This window comes from Equus caballus, chromosome 2 (assembly GCF_041296265.1).
Source record: "Equus caballus isolate H_3958 breed thoroughbred chromosome 2, TB-T2T, whole genome shotgun sequence".
Lineage (NCBI taxonomy): Eukaryota > Metazoa > Chordata > Mammalia > Perissodactyla > Equidae > Equus > Equus caballus.
In genome coordinates, this window is record NC_091685.1 from 95,664,657 (window position 1) to 95,672,480 (window position 7,824).

Below are 7,824 nucleotides of genomic sequence, written 5' to 3' on the forward strand. Positions count from 1 at the left end.
AAGCATTCTCTGTAGAATAAACAGAGCAGAGAAAGAGCATGGCATAAGTGGTTTGATATCCTTGAGACCAGGGTAAATGTGCAGGAACGATCAGATAGGTGGCACTAGCTAAGGTACCAAAGCCTTGAACACTGGGCTAAAGTTCTTCTGTCTTTGGTTCTATGGAGAGAAGCTGGTTATAAACAAGATGAATAAGTTGAATACGGATTCCTCCCATTAATGATCTACCTTATTACCATGGCAATCAGGGTTGAAGGAGGAGTATTTTGGAAAAAGAGTGTAGTGTGGAGGTTAAAAGGATAGGCTTGGCACTCAACTAGATCTGGGTTTGAATCCCAGTTTTGTTAATTACTAGTTGAGTTATATCACTTCTCTTAAGCTTCATCTCATCATCATAAAATGAGGAAAACAATACTCTCCACAGAGAGTTGAATTGTTTTCCTTTACGAATGTTCCCAGTTAATTATGGAACCAGTTGTTTATTAGGTCTATGTGCTAGGGAAGACCAAGTGTTACTTCTTTCTTTCTTTCTTTTTTTTTTTGGTGAGGAAGATTGTCCCTGAGCTGACATCTGTGCCAATCTTCCTCTATTTTATATGCAGGACGCCACCACAGCATGGCTTGATGAGTGGTGTGTAGGTCCCCGCCTGGGATCCGAACCTGTGACCCCTGGGCTGCCAAAGCAGAGCACATGAACTTAACCACTATGCTTCTGGGCTGGCCCCCAAGTATTACTTCTTAAGAAGAATCATTCCTACTGCCTTGGGGGAGAGTTTTTCAAGCATGTTTCCTAGCTGTTAGACTACCCAATTTTCACAAAAGAATGGCAATCCTATCCCAGCCTCGAGGGTTGTTAAAGGATGTTAACATTCACTTCAACAACATCCTACTGGGGTTGCACTCCAGACATTTTTCTCAGTACAACTGGAATTTACTGCTGCCTTATCCTTACCTAAAGCTCAGTGGAGCTCTGGGATAATCTTCATAGCTGCTAGATTAGAATTTAATATCATATTTTTTTAACTCATGCCCCATTCCTAGCAAATTTTGTAGAACTTTATTCTACATATGTTAAAATTTGTTCTTTGATTAGAACAGAGGTGCAAACACCCCATCCCTTCAAGGCATTTATAGACCCGTGCTTCATGTCAGGCTTTACTGATACTGATCACTGGTATCACTGATCAACATGTAAGAACATAAGAAACAGCCCTAGGAAACCTATTGCTATATTTATTATAAGGATATCATTCATTACATTGCAAGGTGTCCACTGTCACTGGCCCCGCAAGAATAAATTCTCCCTGGTCTTATTAAGATAAGTCATAGTTCTCCTCATTAACTAGATATATATTTTCCCTTCTGGAAAGTGTGACTTATTTAACCAGTCTATATATCTCTGCATTTTCTGCTACACCATTCTGAACCAAATTTGGGGCCCACTCAGTGCAATTGTACAGGGCCTCACCGGGTGTAGCTCATCTGGGTACTATTCTCACTCTTGGCTTCATCTTATTTTCCCACTTACATTTTTCTCTGTAAAGATTTCCACATTTGTCATTTATTTTGTTGTAGCATATACACTATTATAATTTACTTTAAATACTTTCTTGGAAAGATCAAGCAAGCATACATACATATATACAAAGGTAGATACTATTGCTAGCTAAAGGTCTGGGCTTTATTCTTCAAGGCGCTGGGATGTTATCAACTATTCTTTTGGTGGAGCCTGACATTGTCAAATTTGCACTGTGGAATGAGTGCTCTGTCACCATAGGAAGAATGGACAGAGGGAAATGGAGTTAGTAATGTATCAAAATATGTTTTGGAACCTTACATCTGCATTTGCTTGGTATTTGTTAAGAATGCAAATTCTTGGAATAAGATTCAAGAATCTGCTCTTCAAATGACAATTTGCTCACACTCAAGTTTGAGAACCAACTTTTTGAGAAGAGTCCTAGACATCCATCAAGAGATCCATTCTCTAAGCCAAGAAAACAATGATGATGGGAGTCTAAATAATGGAAGTGAGAGTAAAAGCTGGCAAACTATCACATTTGAGAGATACTGAATTCTAATTATTTTACCAAATTCCTGGTCTAACCATGGGCCCTCTAGCACCAGTTCAACTGACCCTATCTTATCAACGGAGTAATTAAGAGTTGATTTTAGGATCTGAGAGTCCCCCTGATGAGGATTTTAGGCTGGTTACTTTTAAAACTACAGATGAGAAGCAGGCTCCGAGGACTGGAATTTTGCTTGCCCTTTTGAGAGACATTTGCATTTGTGAAGGAAGGGAGGGATGAGCTTGTAGGGACCTGAAATTGGCCACCCCAAGATACGACTCTTTGGCATTGGGATTGTTTGGGGCTGATTGCTTTTGATAAACTGGGACAGGGAAGGAGGCTCTGGGGAATGGAACTTGCCTTGTTGGGACACATTTACATTTGTAAGGTAAATCTCTATCTGTAAAAGGTGCCTCCCTCTCTGTACCAGGAAGAAAAAGAGAGATGACCTTATCCCTAGAAACTCTTAATGGGGAAGGCAAGAACTTAAGTTGGTTGCTGTCTGGCAATCTCATGTAACTGATTTAGGGTGGTGGCCTCTAACCTTTCTAACCTTTACTTAATCCGATTTGATTCTTGTCTAAAAGTCATGGGATCACCCAACGACCAGACCCCACCTGCACTGATACCATTTTAACTTTTTTTCATGTTCTTTCCTTTGTCTTCGTAAAGAGATGACTCACATACCTATGCCTTAAATTTAGCCCTAGCCCTCGACTCGGGGCAGCAGCAGGAGCTCTGACTGCCCGTGGGTCCTGTCCTCACGCACCAGCTCTGCCTGCCCATAGGTCCTGTCCCCATGCCAGCGGGGGCAGCAGCAGCTGCTCTGCCTGCCCATGGGCCCTGTCCCTATGCCAGCAGGGGCAGCAGAAGAGGCGGCAGCAGAAGCTGTGACTGCCCATGGGTCCTGTCCCCATGCTATTCTACTCTCTAAATAAAAGAGCACTACTGCCAGATCTTGAGAGTCCAAGAAATCTTTCTTTCGACTCCTCGGCTCACCGACCCCGCATCACCCCCTTGTCCAGTTCAGGCCAGTTGAGACCACCAACCCATCAAATGGGCCTGCACAAGTGCCCAAAATGTGACACTTTTGATGTCAAAGGGCTGAAAACTCCACCCTCAGATCATACCAACACCACCATTTTGTGAGCATGCGCCCTATGAAGAGCCATGAAGCTGGACTGCACTTGCGCAGATCATCAATTACCTCACTTCTTATCTCCAATCATCTAGCTCCACACTTCAGACTGCCCTGCCCTTCACTCCATAAATTTTGCCCCAAGCCCCAGATCGAGGAGACAGATCTGAGAGCATGTGGTGCCTCCTGTCTCCTTGTAGATTGATCCCCACAATAAAGCTGTTTTCCCAAAAGCTGACGCCATAATAATTGGCTCTTTATACACATGGGGCAAGAGAACCCCAATTTTGTGCAGTAACACTAGCTTTGTCCCTATCGGAGTAAATATTCAGGTCTATAAGGCTGCTTGAAATGCTATGGCTATATATAGTGGCACTTCTAAATAATGAAAGTTACATCAGAAAGGGAACAGTTCAGCTCAGTGGTTGCTCAGTTTCTCCTTTCCAACAATCGAGTCCACACACTGCTGGGTTTGGGCTTTCTGCATTTTATCAGGAAACTTATGCAGTTGGCTCAGGAAAGCTGCTAAGATATGAGAGACTGGGCTCCCCGGAAAGGCAGTGGAACCCAGAAGGTTTGTCTCTACAAGAAACAATTTGCAATTATCAGAACTGAGCTCAACCAAGTTTTTACCCCTGAAGGTATAGTGGATGCCGTGGTGAATAAACTGTGTATCAGTCTTATATTTTGGGTGAGATAAAGCCTAGTTACAGGTGAGGAAAATGAGGGCAGGATTCTGAAAGGACCTGCTCTTTTTGTTCTAAAAGATCCTTATGAAGGAATGACATGAGTAAGTCGCACTTCAAAGCCAGTCAGAAAGTTGAGAAATCCCTCCCTCCTGCCAGGCCCACAGGAAGCTCCCTGCAGGATACTCTGTGTGAGTAACAAGCTTATGAGTAATGACATTATCTTTCTTCCCCAGGCGTTCTTTCACAACACAAGATGGTTAATATCTGAATTATAGATAAAGCAAGCTTCTGACACCCCATCCTTTTCTTTTTTTCCTCATTTTATGTATGTGCTGCCTACTCACCCAGCTTTGTGGCAAAATAAGTCTCATTCTTATACTTGCATAGATTGAAGGAATGCCTGAATGGTAGAAAGGATATAATTTCTTCCTTTTTTTGTAAAATCTTTAAAACCATGGCAGGGGCACTCAGAGAGAGAGAGAATAGAGGAAAGAGGGTGTGGGGAGGAGTGTTGGAAGAAAAGGGATTGGTAGAACAATAGTGCTATTTTCTTGTTAAGACATGAAAAAACTTCATGGATAGAACCATTTGTCCATCCATGTTCTTTTTCTCTATAGTGTCTTAAGGAGAAATATCCAGTTTGAAGACTACAAAAGTTAAAAGCAGAGATGGAAAAACAAAGTCTATTCGTCCCTATTTTCTGTTGGTAAAATTCAGTGTTGGGGAGGTCTACATCCTCAAGAATATTCAATATTAAATAGCACTCAGATGGAGCTAAATGGAATGCCACAATCATTACCAGGCAAGTCAGGAAGTGAAGTGCTCTAAAGGCTAGCTCCTGTATCATCATCAGGCTCGGGAGTCTGGAAGGGACTAGTTAAGGTTCCAAACCCCTAAACCAGCTGTGGGAGGGTCAATTACTAACAGCACAGTGACAGAAAGCTACTTCCTGCTCACAGGCCAATGCTTCTCCAGCCCTTCAAGCAGAAGTGGCACCACTTGAGAGAGGCCTGCATATATTTTCTTCTAGAAATGTACCAAAAAATGCCTTTTAATGATTTTCTACATTTTCAGAAGGAACCTCAGTTTCTCAAGAGGTAAGGACTTTTTCTTTGACAAAGAGAATTCTAGTTAATTTCCCAAATTGATGACTTTCTGGGCAGAGAGGTCAGGTGACTCTAATTCCAGAATTTGGGGATACAGTTCTAGTGGTAACTGGAATTCCTGCCTCAGACTCTGCTCTTTTCCTCACGAGGATCCCTGGATTCTCATGGTCTGCATGATGACACTTAATAAACTAATTTGTGAAATAATGACTAACACTTTCCACCTTCTTGGCTTAAATCAGTGATTTCTAACCTGGGCTGTGTGGAAGGAAGCATGGAGGGTCTCTATATGATTTTCAATAATAATGCTACTACCTAACATTTTGGAGTACCTACTGTATGCCACGCAATATGCTTGTTGCTCTGTATGCACTTTTCATTTATTCTATGATAAACTCTAGAAATGTTACAGTTTGTTCTCTAATCCACTGCTTCTCAAACTTCCACATGCATCACAGGAACCTAAGGGCTTTTGAAAACACAGACATCAGGGTTTCTAAATCAGTAGGTTTGTGGCAGGGTCTGAAAATGTGCATTTCTAACTAGTTTCATATAATGCTGATAATGCTTGTTTGAGGACCACTGCCTCCTTATATGGGGTAATCCAAATTACATATCTGGGACAAGATCACACAGCTAACACCTGGAGGAGATGATTCGAATACAAGGCTGTGTGATGCAAAGCCTAAAAAGAATTCAAAGGATTTTATTGTTTATCTACAATGCAGGTGCCATGAGGTTAACCAAAATGTAGTGCTTGTTTCCTTTTGATGGGGAAAAAGAGAGCGTTTCAGTTGATAACTGGTTAGGTAAGGTTAACCAAAGCCTCCTTGATGAATTACATTTAAGAAACAAGCTTTTATTTAATATACGTCCAGGAAAAAATAACCAAACCTGAGGTCTATGAAGGGGGAAAATAAAAGTAGAGACACTTGGGTAGTGACAATGTTAGAAACCTCTGTGCCTGAAGGCAGAATGTGAGGCTGTCTTCCCATAAAAGTCCCTTTTAGCCGAAATCTTATGTATTTCCTAAGCTGACATGTTAGGCAATAAATCATTTTGTAAGGAGGCTGGTGTTGCCTAGAGACACTCTGAGATACCAGATTAATCAAAATTTAATTTCATCCCTCAGCTATCCTGAGTTTTTGTTTTACTGTGTAGTTGACTAGATCTTGGGTTCAAATCTAAAACTCTGGTGATTTATAAAATCTCTTAGTAGGAAGAGGTAAGCCAAAAAGTAGTTACCAATCAAACTCAAAAAAATATTTTTGGAAGACACAGATCTGCCAGTTCAAGGTGCTTCCAACCCTATATGTGTGTCTAGACAAAGACGGAAAGTGAACACAAAGATGGAAACAGACACGCTTGGCTGGAGGGCAGAGGTGTTATTTTTCCAGTGACTCCTTTTCCCAGCAGGAGGGATGTGAGGTTTGAATTTCAAATTAGTTTTACTGTCTTAAGGCAAATATCAGCACACAGTTCTGGCCAAGGGAAAGACAGGGACCCAAACATTACTTGAGTGCCCAACAACACCTACCTTAGAGGTCTGTGGTCTTCTATGTTTTAAGGCAATCCTGTGAGATGGTATTATTATTTCCTTTTCACAAATAGGAAACTGGAGCTCTGGAGGCTGGTGACTGCCTGCTATTACCTGCTAAGAAGAGGCAGAGGAGTAATTTGAGTCCAAATCTATGCGGATATAAATCCCACACTCCTGCCTTTATATTCAATGGCCAGGATCTATCAGAAACTCCATCCATTTCCCCTCAAGGAGCAGGGTTAAAATGTGCAAGCAGTGTGTGACTCGAAGACAGCTATAGCAACTCACCATGCTGTAGCTTTTCACCTGGAGGCCTCTCCTTGTCCTGAGCTTCGTGTTCTGGTCTACACGGATTCTGTGAATTCTACAGGATCACATGCTTTTGATCGAACTCCTTATTGACTTCTCTGACTTCTTACTGATGTCTTTAGCCTTTGCCTTTTCAAAAATGCAATAAAATAGTTTTTGTTTAAATGTCACCAAAGCAAAATGCAAAATATAAATGGCTTAAATAGGAATTCTTAAAATAGATGTGAGAAACTGTGAGATAACTTAAAAAAAAAGTCTGGACCTCAAAATATAAAGCTTGCTCAACAAAACTTTGAAATTGGGGGATATTGGGCAGAAAAAGAGGGAGAATGGGGAGATAGAGCAGGAAGGAGAATGTGAAAATTAAATAACCTACATGATTTTATGAGTTTCTTCTTTTTATATTATACTAGAGAAATTTGTATGAATATCAGAAAAGACACACTTTGATGGAATGAGAAAGTGCAGTAGAACTCTCACATAAATGAGAAGGAAAAAGGAGATAAGGAGTAAATTGATGAAACCATTAAAAACAAGGGAAAAAATAATAAAGCAAAATAAATAATACATGCAAAGTAAAATGTAAGGAATAAAATTAAGTAAATTAATTAAAGTACTTAAGTACTTTCCTCTAAAGGGCAGACTGTAATATTTACATGTTTAAAAAATATTATGCTTTGTATAGAGGACAAAGCATTAAATCTGGGTTGAAATTAAAGAGACGTTAAAGAAATATTATTCAAATGTAATTGCAACTACCAAAAAAGCAGGAATGGCTATATTAACACACAGGAGGAGTTTAAGGTTAAATTCACTTATCAGAATAAAGAGGGATTTTAGGTAACTATAGAAAACAAAATTCATGAGAAAAATTGTAAATCTGAATGAGCTTTATACATATACAAAGTAAAAACTACTTAAAAAGCAAAGTGAACATTAAAAATAATAGGAGAATTCAATATATTTCTTTAAAAAT

At 40.2% G+C, this 7,824-nt stretch overlaps 1 long non-coding RNA gene across 1 annotated transcript; it reads left to right on the forward strand.

Moving 5' to 3' along the window:
- Positions 1–4,744: 4,744 nt before the first annotated feature.
- Positions 4,745–7,029, forward strand: LOC138920081 (uncharacterized). Its single transcript, XR_011430738.1, has 2 exons — positions 4,745–4,990; positions 6,611–7,029. It is a non-coding gene; the product is annotated as an uncharacterized lncRNA (long non-coding RNA).
- The last annotated feature ends 795 nt before the right edge of the window (positions 7,030–7,824 follow it).